This window comes from Pelophylax lessonae, assembly GCF_965119305.1.
Source record: "Pelophylax lessonae genome assembly, chromosome: 3".
In the NCBI taxonomy this organism is placed as follows: Eukaryota; Metazoa; Chordata; class Amphibia; order Anura; family Ranidae; genus Pelophylax; species Pelophylax lessonae.
In genome coordinates, this window is record NC_138770.1 from 379110316 (window position 1) to 379125011 (window position 14696).

Here is a 14696-nt window from a genome sequence, read left to right on the forward strand (position 1 = left end):
CAAGGCTGCGAACCGCTGATTGAAGTGGTCTATGAGGGGCCGAATTTTGTGGAGCCGATCATATTCAGGGTCTCCCCGAGGACGACAGAGTTCATTGTCGTTGAAATGCATGAACCGAAATATTTGTTGGTATCGAGCCCTGGACATAGCAGCAGAGAACACGTACATTTGATGAATTGGGTCAGTGGACCAATATAACCGCAATTCATTCTTTCTTGTAATGCCCGTGTTGAAGGAAAGGCCCAGAAAGGTTTTAAACTCCTGAATCGTAATAGGATTCCAGGCGAATGGTCTGGCAAGGGGTGAATTTGGGTTGGCGGCGATGAATTGTTGAGCGTACAAATTTGATTGGTCCACAATAGATCTGAAAAGATCTTCAGTGAAAAACAGCTCAAAAAAGTTTATGGGATTAAAACCAGCTGTTTCCACTTGGATTCCGGGTTGGGCGGTGAATGGGGGAAGTACTGGCGCTGTGGAATCTGTGGGCTGCCAATTAGGATATGCCAGCGCTTCAGGGAGGACACTATGGGCTCTACGGGCCTGTCTTCGGATACGCGGTGGCTGCGGGCCACTACTCGTGCTAGCCACCGCACCAGCTTCAACTGCACTCAGGTGACTCGCCACGTCACCAGGTGATACTGCAGTGCTGGTTGAAGGTCCAGGGTGTACTAGGCCGCTCGTGCTTGCCAGTTCACGAGAAGTGTGAGCGGCACTAGTACTGGCACTCTGCTGCATACCAGAAACCTCCAGTTCTTGCAAGTCAACAACTCCAGAATGGGGTCGGGTACGCCTGACCCTAGCAGGGACCCCTCTGTCGGAGCTATCTGTCAGGGAGCCGCTGCCGTCATCTGGTTCGTATATTGACCCTGATTCTGACAGTGAGGCTTCCCCATCGCTCTCACTTGACATGGCCATTATACTGTATATAGCATCATCACTGAACGAACGTTTTGTCATTTTGGTAGCTAAATTTACTCGTACAGTGATGCGACTACTAGGTAATAAAAGCACCTGGTTGTCGAGGACTATTTGGTCGCTACAAAGAAAAACTGCTAGTGCTAACAGAGATCAGGCCTGACTCTGCTAACGCAGCGGTTTTGTGTGATTTGTGTTTTTTGGAAGTGTCAGTAATCTATTGATTACTACACTTGCCTGGGTAAGGTGGGCTGGGCAGGGGGGCTAAACGCAGGTGCTAGCAGGAATCAGTGCTGATTGTGCAAACACTGCGTTTGGGGAACACTAAATTATGAGGACGCTAGTATAGTTCTGATCAGATCAGATATTGATCTGTTCAAACACTATACTAGTAACGGTGGTGTGTGTGTGTTAGTGTACTTGACTCTAACTGACGCTAAGTAACGGTGGTGTAGTGGGACCCTGACGCTAACTAGCTAGCCTAAGTTGTGTCACCCGTGACGCTAATACAGTGATCGGTAATCACTGTATATAGTGAACACTGTGACAGGGAAGTGAAGGGGTTAAACTGGGGGAGATCAAGGGGTTAAACCTTTATAGAGGATAGATGGCGGGTGGCCTAAACCTATTCGGGCCTAGCGCAAGCGCAAATTAGGGTCACCAGTGACACTAAATACAGTGATCAGTAGTTATCTGATATACTGTATATATTAGTGCACTGATTTATATGGAGTGAAGGGGTTAACTGGGGAAGATCAAGCGGTTAAAAGTTTATTAGGGAATAGGTGGCGGGTGCCCTAACCCTATATGGGCTTAGCGCAAGCGCAAATTAGGGTCACTAGTGACACTAAATACAGTGATCAGTATTTACCTATATACTGTATTTAGTGCACAGAGTAATAGGTAGTGAAGGGGTTAACTGGGGCTGATCAAGGGGTAAAAACTTTATTAGGGGATAGGTGGCGGGTACCCTAACCCTATTTGGGCCTAACGCAGGCGCAAACTACGCTCACAAGTGACACTTATACAGTGATCAGTAAAATATCTGTATACCACTGTATATAGTGTTCACTGTGAGGGGTTTTGGGGGTGATCAGGGGGTGATCAGAGGTGATGAAGGGGTTAAATGTACCTATGTGAGGTGTGTCAGTGTAGTGCTTAGTGGAACTCACGTTTTTGGTGTGTCTCTGTCTCTCTCCTGGAACCGAAAGGACTCCAGGAAGGACAGTGACATCACTTCCCCTGTCTGTGTTTACATTACACAGACAGGGGACAGATTGCCATTGGTGGGGACCGATCTACAGACACTGACCAAAAATCATTGGTCAGTATCTGATGACTGATCGGTTCCCTACCGAATGACATCGGGATCGGGACCCGCGGCGCGCGGGAGCGCGCTCTGGAGCCGTGATCGCGCATCACGTTAATACTACGTGGCTGAGCGGTATCGTGCCGCTCTGCCGCAGTAGTATTACCGTGAGCGGTATTAAAGTGGTTAAAGTCTAACTGCAGCTAACAATTTTTAAGCAGTTACTGAAATTGTTTTTTTTTTTTTTTTTTCTTTTTAGGATAAAGGTTTTAACTAAGTTAATAAAAGTTGGCCATTGAAGGCACCTCTGTCAGTGTTAAATGGTGTATCTCAACCCTCTAAGTGACACTTTTGCTGAACAGCTTGGCCTGTTAAAGGAAGATCAACAGGTGAAAATAAAAATGAAATGTATAAAAAAAAGAAAGATAATACAGCCAACACATTTAGGCTACATTCACACCTGAGCGTAGCGTTTTTCGCGCGTTTTTTACCGCGATTTTACCGCGATTTTTGCGGCGTTTTTTACCGCGATTTTACCGCGATTTTTACCGCGATTTTTGTGCAGGCGTTTTTAGATTGAATAGAGATCAATGGAAAACGCCTGTAATCTGCCCAAAAAGAAGCTCATGTACTTTTTTGAGCGTTGGGCGTTTTGTATACAGCTTCAAAACGCTCAGATGTGAACAGGGGCCATTGAAATGAATAGGATTTGTCTTGTTGGGCGTTTTGAGAGCTGATCCTAGAGCAGAAAAACGCCCCAAAAACGCCCCAAAACGCCTACATGTGAACGGAGCCTTAAGGATTGGTAAGCCGCAGTCTATACATTTTTGGATTTGAGTTTAGATGCTCTTTAAATGGAAAGTTTGAGTCATATCCAAAAATGATTATATCTCACAGTTGGACTAGGAAAGTTATTGATCAGTAAGGTTTGAATGACTTGTGCTTCAAACATGGTTTCCCAGTCTGTCTTTCACTACTATCCTGCTTGTGCACCATTTATTTATCTTATACTGCAGTTTCCCTGATAACCAATCAAGTCCCTAATCCATTGCTTAGTTCCCCTATTCTGTCTGTTTTGCTACTGTTAGCTAGCTTCTATGGCACATCTTATCTTTATCTGACACATGTCTGTTGAGTAGTAAAAAATGTGAGTGTCTGAGTGCTGTTAAAGGTAGAGAAGATAACCTTTGTCTCTGACTCTTTTGCTGGACCTGTGGACAGGTTCTCCTTGGTCTTGCTTGGTGTTCTTGTTTTGACTTTGGGCTTAATAGACTATATTCTCCGACTCTCAATCCTCTACTGATCCTTTGCTTTTTTACTTGTTACTGACATGGATCTTTTCCCTTTGTACCTAACGTTGTACTAGAAATATCCAGTGCCCTAACCCTGACCTTGACCAGCAGTATCTTCCTGGTCTTGACAATAAGAATGATAAGCATAACATTCATATTGCCCTTCAATACATATTTATATTTTGTAATCACTTGGCAAAGATATTGAATCCTGTGGCCTACTGTATATTACATTTCCTCTTCCCCTTTCCGTGGGGAACATTAGTATGGGTATTGTCACAGAGCCCACACATACAGTATTTATGCTTGCATTGTACTAATTTGGTAGTTTGGAAATGACCTACCTTTTTTCTCTTTTTTTTGTGTTTATGATTTTTCCTGTATGTGTTGTCTATTGCACCATCTGTATGTTTTATATTTTAAACATCTATAATAAATGTTATATTTTATATACTGGTGCCGTTAAGGTCCATGTTTCCTTTTCCAATCCCAATCTAATTGTTAGGATGTGGCACACTCATACAGTATAGATGCGCCCAGCTGGCCGCCACCTGGTGGCGCATTTTTGCAATCTTTCATTATTTTACTGTATATTATAGTCTACGACATAACAGGGCCTGAACATGCAGGCTTGATTTGTGATATATGCAGTTGTAGAAAAGAAGGAATAACAGTAACTACTACTAAAAAAAAGAGGAAATTGCATCTCCAAATTGAAGGAAACAGCACAGCCATTGTTGTATTTTCTATGAATGAATGAACAAATCAGTTTTTGGTAGGTTTGGTAATCTTCCAGAATCCTATCCACTTTACAGTGAATCCACTCTATGATAATTTAGTTCTACAGTATGAAGGTACAGGGAACAGACATGGAGATGATTTTCTTCCCCAAGTAAAGCCCTGAAAATAATACATTTTATAGGAGATGAATAAAAAAAGAGTACTTTTATGACCAAACATCTATTCATTAATCAGACAAATGAAATGACTCAATGCATAAAAGCATAACACATTCATTAACTACAATGACATACAAGATTTGCATGTTCTGTGCATTAGTTCTATTTAGAAAGCTCAATGCTACTCTTTATGAAAATTTACTGCTGGTGCATTGAAGTTCTTTATTTTATATATCTATGTTCTATGTTCTTTTTTTGGTATTGTTTTCGTACCTAGCAACTGCTGTGTATCTGAGGTTGAGGTTGGGTGATTGTTTGATAATGCAAGTGTTCTGTGTAATACTAAGAGAAGAATAAAAATCCTGCTCACCCAGCGCACAAAATTAAATAATCAAAGGGCACATTCAACTGTACTCTAAAAAATTAGCTGCCACTATAAAATGTGTAAACATAAAAAACAGGTGCACTCCTTAAAAGTATATAAAGTGCACATATACTAATAACGCAGTGAGTCAATAGAAATAGTGAGTCCAACACCACAATTAAAAGGGGTGATCCAGATGATAACAGTCCTCAGTTGAAGTCCGTGATGACGAAATGCGTTAGAGCGTGAGCACGCGGTTACCTTGGTTACCGGCATACGTCAGACGCCACACCCGGAAGTCTTCCGCCTTGGTACCCGGCGGTCTGTAACTATCGGTGTTGGACGACTGACAGCACGGTAACATCTGAATACTTATGTATTACAACGTCTGTTACTACTTTGAAGCATGTGAGTGCAATTCTTAGGAGCTTGGTGTAATGCTTTTTATCTTGGGAATAAATGAAAAACGGGGTTACGCTATGTGCCTGTGACATTTATTTTTGCATGTACGTCCTGTGAGTGGTCAAGCAGCCCTTATGTCAGTTGGAGAGAACTCTGGTTGAGGAGGACCTGGCAGAGATTGTTACTATGGGCTTTTATTTGAGTCACTGTTGGTAAGTGCATTTCCATTCGGGGGTGCACCGTGGTGAGGTGGAGGTCTTCTATCTTATTACCCTCAGGAGGTTTTGCTGCACTGCTATGGACTTTCATTTGGACTGTTATCGTCTGGATCACCCCTTTTAATTGTGGTGTTGGACTCACTATTTCTATTGACTCACATGCGTTATTAGTATATGTGCAATATATACTTTAAGCGCCGCTAGTGGACTCATGAGGAGTTTTATTCTATTATAAACTTTTAAGGAGTGCACCTGTTTTTTAATGCAAGTGTTCTATTTGACTTTGTACCAATACAAATATGCATATAAAGCGAGTTGTGACAATAGTTCAGAGGTTTTTTAGATCGTGCACTTATTTAGATGATTTTGCAGATACTAAGGTAGCCACTACTTTTTACTTTAGCAGGTCCATGGTATGCGATTTATACCAGGGACCAAATTTAGATTTGGAGTCACCACTATACTATATACAGATTTTGGTGGTTATTTTGGGATCCAGCTGGTTATTTGCACAGATAATTAGCTTTACCTGTTGGTGCTATCCACCTTCCTAAACTTTGTATTTTTTTTCCCTTAATGGATGTGCACAGCTTTTTTCTGTTTCCATCTCTAGCTGTGTCTGCGCCATATTGACACCCCATGTCCACATTCTCAAGAGTAGCTATTTTAGCAAATTAAGAGTTGGCAAATCTGCAAGAGCGGGTTAGGGGTGGCCAAAGAGGAATCACTTTGACACAGTTGGCCAGCTTAAAAACAAATATTGCAATATATGGCAACTAAGAATCCCCAATTTATAAGCAATAGTTTGCTTTGAGAAAGGGTTAACAAGTGGTAACACCAGTTTCTCATGTGTTGTATATATGAAGCTATTTGGACCTGAACATTCTTTCTACCTATTTTCACTGCATGGTGCAGGTTGGTAACTATATAGGGCAGGGGTGCCTTTACTGGATATAAGTGTATGCTCACTGTGCTGTAAACCCTTTGTAATATATATATATATATATATATATATATATATATATATATATATATATGCAATATTTATTAAAATTGTTTTACATGTTAGCTAAAATAAGAACCTGGCAAAACCTACTGTATCTCTTTTCAGATGGGGTCTTATGGAAAACTCAAAGATGTCTCATCTTTGAAGGGAAATTGACTCATTCCCTTGTGTGTGTAGATTTCAGCTTCAGCTACTGAGCTCTGTAAACTACAGGCTTTTTTTCTTTTTTTGAGCAGGTGTCAAGGAGAAACAGTAAAAAATGAAAAGGTGTTCCACTTATTCATTGCCTCTGAAAACATAAAATATCAAAAAGCAATTTTTTATATGTGTGTACATGTATGCATCGGGCTGTGGCTATCTATATATGTGTATATTCTATCCATATATGTGTATACTCTATCTGTGTATTATTTTTTGTATTTTTCCTTCATAGAAACATGTAGAGAAAGACTGGCTAAACACCAATCACAACCCCCCATTTTTAGTGATGTAATATGCAAATGAGTTCAGTTTCTGTGACGGAGACAATACATATTTTTAGCTACTTTTATTGTTTGTTAATTGTATTAAAGATTTTATATATATTTTTGTAATAAAAAAATGTCTTTTAAACAAAAATTAGTTTTGTGAGTATGAGCAGTACCATGGAAGCCCTTAGGAGTAATAATCTACGACAGAAAAATACAAACCATAATATACAGATAGTATACACATATATAGATAGCCACATTACAATGCATATATGTACACACCCACAAATAGGTACGTACCCATATGCATAGAGTATGTGCAGAAGAAATAAAAAATTCGGGCAAATAAAATGACCCTATATGCAATGTGTTAGGAGAACCCCCCCCCCCCCCCCGATTGATAGAGTATGTACAAAAAAATAATACATTCTCGTATGCCCACAAAGCGGTTTAAAGACGATTAGCCGATACTCTAACCATCAAAAGTGCTGTCTAAAGATGTGCTAAATGTGAGTGTGTTTTATTTGTCACAAATTAAAGTGGAAGTTTTTTTAGCAATATTGCACGATGAACATCTTTTTGTTTATATATCCGGGGAAAATGGAAAATGCTAGGAGTGCATCTAGCTAGTACCTTACCAGGAGATTGTTGGTGAGACGGATTTCATCAGGCGGACAGATACAGGACAAAGCATCATTGTAATAACAAAAAAGGCACTATTTGACCAAATCTGGTCATTCCCTAAAGTGAGCGGCCAATTCACATTAAGGTGGCTGGTGGAAGTTTGTATATTTCCACAAACATATCACGGTTTTGGGCACGGATTTGAACAGTGGTGAATACCTGTTTACCTGGTTTCATGATTGGATTATCATTCATCACTATATGGACATTTATTTTTATTTTTATTTTTTTTTATATGAACACATTTCATTTACTAGTTTATGTTTAGCATGGTACACTGATTATGGTCAAAAATTATACAGATGCACAGGAAGGACTATTGGCAAAATTTGTTACCCGTTCCTTACTCATGATATTTTTGTTGTTTTTTGTTGGTTTTCATGGAGGAAAGAATCATTAAAATGAGCGCACCATTTATTTACGATTACCACTATTTGTATTGCGACCTCTTCCCCTAAATACTTATGAGAGCACTCACTCGATCCAGTGCTGTGCCCATCTGCAGCAGTTCTCCCCTCTATTACTATTGCACAGAGCAGGAATGTATAAACCTGTTTATTATAATGATTAAAAAAAAAACAAGCCTTTGCAACCCTGTCAAACTATAAATAAATAAAGAGTTTTTAATATTACCATATGTTATTATTTGCCTTTATTTATGTATTTAAATTAATCTCACATATACTGTACCTATATAGGAACACAATGTATTACTTTTATTGGTGGGAGAAGTCTGAAGCTAAATTTGTTTGTTATTGTAGAAAAAAAAATACTCATACAATTACTATATATAAATACTTGGGAAGGTTTGCTGTGAGTCAAGAATCTTTCCCATGCCAAGTATCACATTCCAAAGACTGATATACAATATAGAGCAGAATGATTTGCATAATCACACAAAAAGCAGAGTAATAAAAGTGAATATTGCAGTAATATAGAAAAAAAGGAATTGCAACTGCTGTATTGCTCCCATTAGTTAGACCATTTTGTCAACATTGTGCATCTAAACAGAACAGAACTAGCCTGCGGAGCACAATGGGATATTTCAATGTACACTCCAATAGAGGGATGAAAAATTGACATTGTCATTGTCAGATATCCTTATCACAGCGCCCATTGGCAAAACTAAAATGTAGACTTGAATCCAAGACTCTCTGAACCTTTTTAAAAGAGAAACTTTGGAGAAGAAAAGGCCTCTAGTGGTTACAAATATTGATTGGCAAAAAGTAATCTGTTTAGGTTTGAGGGCAGCCTGCAAAAATTATGGAGCATGCTCCTTCCTCTCTAAGGGCACACTTAGTTTTATCCCTATCTTTTTCTGTAGGTTCCAGCAATACTGATGATTAGAAGTCTGGCCTGTGTGCCACGTCTGTTTTCAGTAGTTTTTTAAAAAAAATTGTGCTAGAGTCACTTAATTAAATATATTTTTATATATATTCTAATTACATCCTTACTCTTTTCTGCAGCTCAAGTCAAAATGTTTCCATTGTGTAGCCATCGTTTTTCATTTCTAATCATTATTTGATTCCCTGTGGCTGCCTGCTACTTATTTGTAGTAGCACCATTCATCCATTGAGACCTTTCCATCTGTCACACAGCTTTGCCTTTTCCCCAGAAGCTTCATTCTCCTGCTGTGACATATTTGCTGTATCTTGGTTTGGTTCGATATTAGCAAGCCTTTTTAATTTTTACTTTTACTTTGGATAAATGCCAAATTGGTGTTATTTCACAAGTGAAATGGCAACACATGTGATATTAGTTTGATTAAAGGAAAACCATCATCAAAGCATTTTATTATTATGAAAAATAATTGAATCTTTATTTTTTATTTTAGGTTTTTATTATTAAAAATATTTTTTTTTTGCAGTTTAATGTGGAAATGTTATAATGATGGCTAAACAAATAAATACACACACACACACACATATATATATATATATATAATTTTTTTTTTTTTTTGCTGTGATCCAATTTTCATGGTTAATTTTCATGGTTAAAAATCTTAAATACCCCCTCATATATTTTTTGGGGTTGGTTTTCAAGAGTGCATTGAACCTGCAGATTCTATTTTATGCTGAAAACAATCTTTATGCCTTTAGGCTGAGTTCACACTGTTCCAGTGCGGTAAAGCCTGCACATTAATGCATGTTACATCACGTGTTAACGCACATTGTGTTAAGGCAGCCTGTTCATTTTAAATGAGCTGCCACAGCACCCCAGCATGGCAAAAAGTACAGCTGACCATTTTTCAGGAATGCAATGCATGGCAATGAACAGTTGTGGTGTGCTACTGTGTATTGCCTTTAAGTGCCATTAAAAATTATTGTCATCCCCTAGAATATTTATGCATGTAACCTGTGTTACTGCCACAGCATAGTATGAATTGTCCCTTAGTGTCTTGCGTGTGTGTGTGTATACATCAAAAAATAGAGTTCTTTTGTCAAGACACCAATCTAGTTCTTACAGGTACACCACCTGTGTATTGAAAAATGACAGCATGGAAATGTGGACGATCAAGTTAAACTAACTTGTGGATGGAAACCGGTAACTTCAACCCTTGTGGACTGGTAAAGGGGTCCCTAAAATATCAAAATTATGGCTTTTCTTTTCTAGAGAAGGAATTCATTTTGGAAAGTGTATGTTCACTTTGGAAAGTATGTGTTCACTTTAACCACTTGGTGACCACTAGGGATGATCGAACTTTTCAAAAGTTCAGTTCGGCCAGAACATCCGAACTTCCCGAAAGTTCGGCCTGGATTTCAGAACCTCATTGAAATCAATGGGACCCGAACTTCAGTAATCAAAAAACAACATTTTGAAGCCCTAAAACCCAATAAATGCCCCTAAAAAGAGCCTGGGGTTCTGGGTCATGCCCCAGGGACTATTAATCACACAAAAAAAGTTCTTAAAATTTTTCATTTTTGATAGAGAGCCAATTATTGCAAAAATTAAAAAAAAAAATAAAAAAAAAAAAAAAAAATCTTTTGATTTAGTGTCTGGGGGGGTCTAAAAAGTGTACCTGTGAAGTTTCAGCTCTGTAGCATGTCCAGAACCAGAAAAAAAAAGATTGTTTGTATTAGGTCACTTATAGAACAGGGATATGGCTCCGCTATTTTCACACCTTGCCGGTTTTGTAGCAAGCGTTTTTTTGGGCATTTTTGTGGGGGACTTTGGAGGCAGGCAAAACATCTGAACTTCTGTATAGGGGTATATATACACACACACTTATATGTATTTTACACATACACATATATAGGTGTGAAAATAGCAGAACACTATGCTTGCGCTAATGAAATAATGAACACCAATAGGTCTCCGCTCCTATCACACCTATATATGTGTATGTGTAAAATACATATAAGTGTGTGTGTATATATACACAAACATTGTTTTATAATAGAGACCCTAGAGAATAAAATGGCTGTCATTGCAATATTTTATGTCACACTGTATTTGCGCAGCGGTCTTTCAAATGAAATTGTTTGAAAAAAATACATTTTAATACATGAAAAAAAAAACAGCAAAGTTATCCCAATTTCTTTGTATAATGTGATAAATGATGTTGCACTGAGTAAATAGATAATTAACATGTAATGCATTAAAATTGCGCACGCTCGTCGAATGGCGACAAACTACAATACATAAAAATCTCCATAGGCGACGCTTTAACATTTTTTACAGGTTATCTGTTTAGATTTACAGAGGAGGTCTTGCACTGGAATTATTGCTCACGCTCTAACAATCAGGGCGATACCTCACATGTGTGGTTTGAACGCTTTTTACATTTGCAGACACGACTTACGTATGCGTTCGCTTCTGCATGCGAGGATGAATGAGGCGCTTAAATTATTTTTTTCTTATTTATTTTACTTTTTTATTTTGTATTAGACAGTGGCAGGTACTCTTTATGAAGGGATCTGGGGTCTGTAAGACCTCAAGCCCCTCCTCTGCACTTGAAAGCATTCAAAACACCAAGATCTGTGTTTTTGAATACTTTGAAATTTGTAAAATTGGCGCCTTTAAGAATCCAGTAAACCAGAAGTGATGTCATGATGTTGCTTCCAGGTACTACATTGGCTCTAAAAATGATACTGCTAAGATGCCTGCACCTGCAAGGATCACCCCGGTACAACCACTTGAAGCAAAATGTCGTACAGGTATGTGATTTTGTGACAAGTGGTTCATGAATGTAAATTAATAAATATAAGTTGTTTTCACTTTGAAAAACCAATCATGTGCTAGCAAAAACCCTGCTCTTTTATTTTCGCTACACATGATGTGTGGTATTTAAAGTAAAGTTTACCTTATTTACTAATTCTCTTTGCAAAGGGAACATACATTTTTCAAAGTTAATATTCACTTTTCCAGGTGAACAGCTTCTATTTTTTCTAGTAATTTTTTTTTAGCAAAAAAATGTTTTACGCAAACACCAAGCCATATTTAGCCAAGTCAAAGTTATTTTTTTCTCAGAAATTTAACAAAGGTTTATTGGGCAGGCAAAGGCTTTCAAACAAACCTGTATACCACACCACTGATTTTTAAAAACTCTTTTTCTGGAACCATATGCTGCTTCCCCCCTTTCTATACAGAAGACAAAACTGGAATTGCAAATTGGGAGGCAATAAGCACTTCAATGGTAATGCTCATTATCACAAACTAATTTTTAGTTTAAAAGAAATTGTTTATTACAAAAAATTTTATAAAATCAATAATACAATAAACAAACAAGAAAAGAAGCTAAAAATACATATTGTCTCCTTCAAAGAAACTATACTCATTTACATATAACCCCACTAACAAATGGGGGGTATGTAATTGCTGTTTAGATAGTCTTTCTCTATATGTTTTTTGTGGGGAAACCACTTCCTCAGGAGCTTAGAAGGAGTAATAATCTATTAAGGAAAAATACAAACAATAATATACAGATAGAGTATACACATATAGAGATAGCCACATCCCTATGCATACATGTACATACCCACAAAAAGGTACATACCCAAATTGATAGAATACGTGCAAAAAATAATAAATTCAACCATATAAATTTACTCTGCATGCGGTGTGTTAGAAGATGGGTTAGGTACCTATTTGTCGGTGTGTACATGTATGCATCGGGATGTGACTTTCTATATATGTGTATACTCTATCTGTATATTATTGTTTGTATTTTTCCTTCATAGATTATTACTCTTTCTAAGCTCTTGAGGAAGTGATTACCCTGTGAAACATGTAGAAAAAGACTGGCTAAACAGGGATTACAGACCCCTACATTTTTTAGTGGTGTAATATGTAAATGAGTCCAGTTTCTTTAAAGGAGACGATATGTATTTTTAGCTTCTGTTCTTGCTTGTTTATTGTATTCATGATTTTATATATATTTTTGTAATAAAAAATGTTTTTTAAACAAAAATTTGTTTTGTTAATATGAACAGTACCATGGAAGTCCTTAGTGCCTCCCAATTTGCAATTCCAGTATCTATACTAGCAGGGTGAAGGTACAATAACTATATGAGATTGTAGCCCACTTAACAGACTACAAAGCTAACATGGGCAGAAGATAACAAAAACCTTCTGCCTTTACAATCCTTTTTAGTAAGGGATGTTCAGTCCCCAATACAGTTTGCTGCTGAGATGTGCTCAAAGGTAATGAAAATACAGGACTGCAATAGTTTAGTAATTTAAAACAGTCCCTCTGCTTTATTTAAATCAAAAGTATTGCACTCACATACAAATAAATAAATGCAGGCATTAGAGCAAGGTTAAAACACACAGATAGTCATTGGCTGTGCTCTGGCGCCAAACTTCCTGGTCTGACATCACCTGGCTCGGCCCAACGAGTTGGGTCATCAATCACTTGACTTCATCATTTAGCACATTTATGCATACTTGTTTTTGCATAACACGCATAGGGTAGCCTATTCACTTGAATGGGCTGACCTATGCATGACAAACATGCAAAAGAAGCTCCTAAACCTTTTCGGCTTTGAGCTTCTTAGTGTGTTTGTCATGTTTTCGCCCTGCGTGCAACAAATGTACTAAAGAAGCTCCTGAACCTTTTCAGGCAGTGAGCTTCTTGGTATGTTTGTTGGCATGGTAGATCAAGGGAACCAGACTTATTTCAATCCATGTATGGCCGGCTTAATGTTTTAAGTGTACAAAGTGTAGAATAAGTTTTAATTACAAAAATGTGGTGCCTCTCATACTCTTTCTCTCAACATAACATTTGCATTTGTATGGTATATATGGGAACTGTCAGTAAAAATAAAATCACTTCGTGTAGCAAAAAAAGGCATGCACATGGTGTTATGTAACTATTCTAGGAATATTTTACTACATTACAAAACATGCACATATATGCATTATGTATATAGAGGGGGTTATTAATCGGTTTCAGCTGCTTTGGTGTTATTTAAATGAACAACAGGTGCACTAGATGGGCAACAATGAGACAACCTCCAAAACAGGAATGGTTTTACAGATGGAGGCAAATTAAATTTGTTCCCCTACTCCTCTTTTCTGACTGTTTTTCACTAGTTTCGCATTTGGCTAGGGTCAGTGTCACTACTGGTAGTACGAAGCGATACCTAGACCCTATAGAGGTTGCACAGGCACTCCAAATCCTCCACAATGGCACATCAATACGTGCCACTGCCAGAAGGTTTGCTGGGTCTCCCAGAACAGTGTCAAGAGCATGGAATTCCAGGAGACATGCAGTTACTCTAGGAGAGCTGGACATGGCTGTAGAACAGGGATCCTCAAACTATGGCCCTCCAGCTGTTGCAGAACTACATGTCCCATGAGGCATTGTAAAACTCTGACATTCACAGACATGACCAGGCATGATGGGAATTGTAGTTTCTGAACAACTGGAGGGCCATAGTTTGAAGACCTCTGCTGTAGAAGGTTCTTAACCCATCAGCAGGACTGGTATCTGCACCTTTTATGCAAGGAGGAACAGCATGAGCACTATCAGAGCCTTACAAAATGACCTCCAGCAGGCTACTAATATGAATGTCCCTGACTAAACAATCAGAAACTGACTTCATGAGGGTGCCTGAGGGCCCGACGTCCTCTAGTGGGCCCTGTGCTTACTGCCCGATACTGTAGAGCTCGATTGGCATTTGCTATTGAACACCA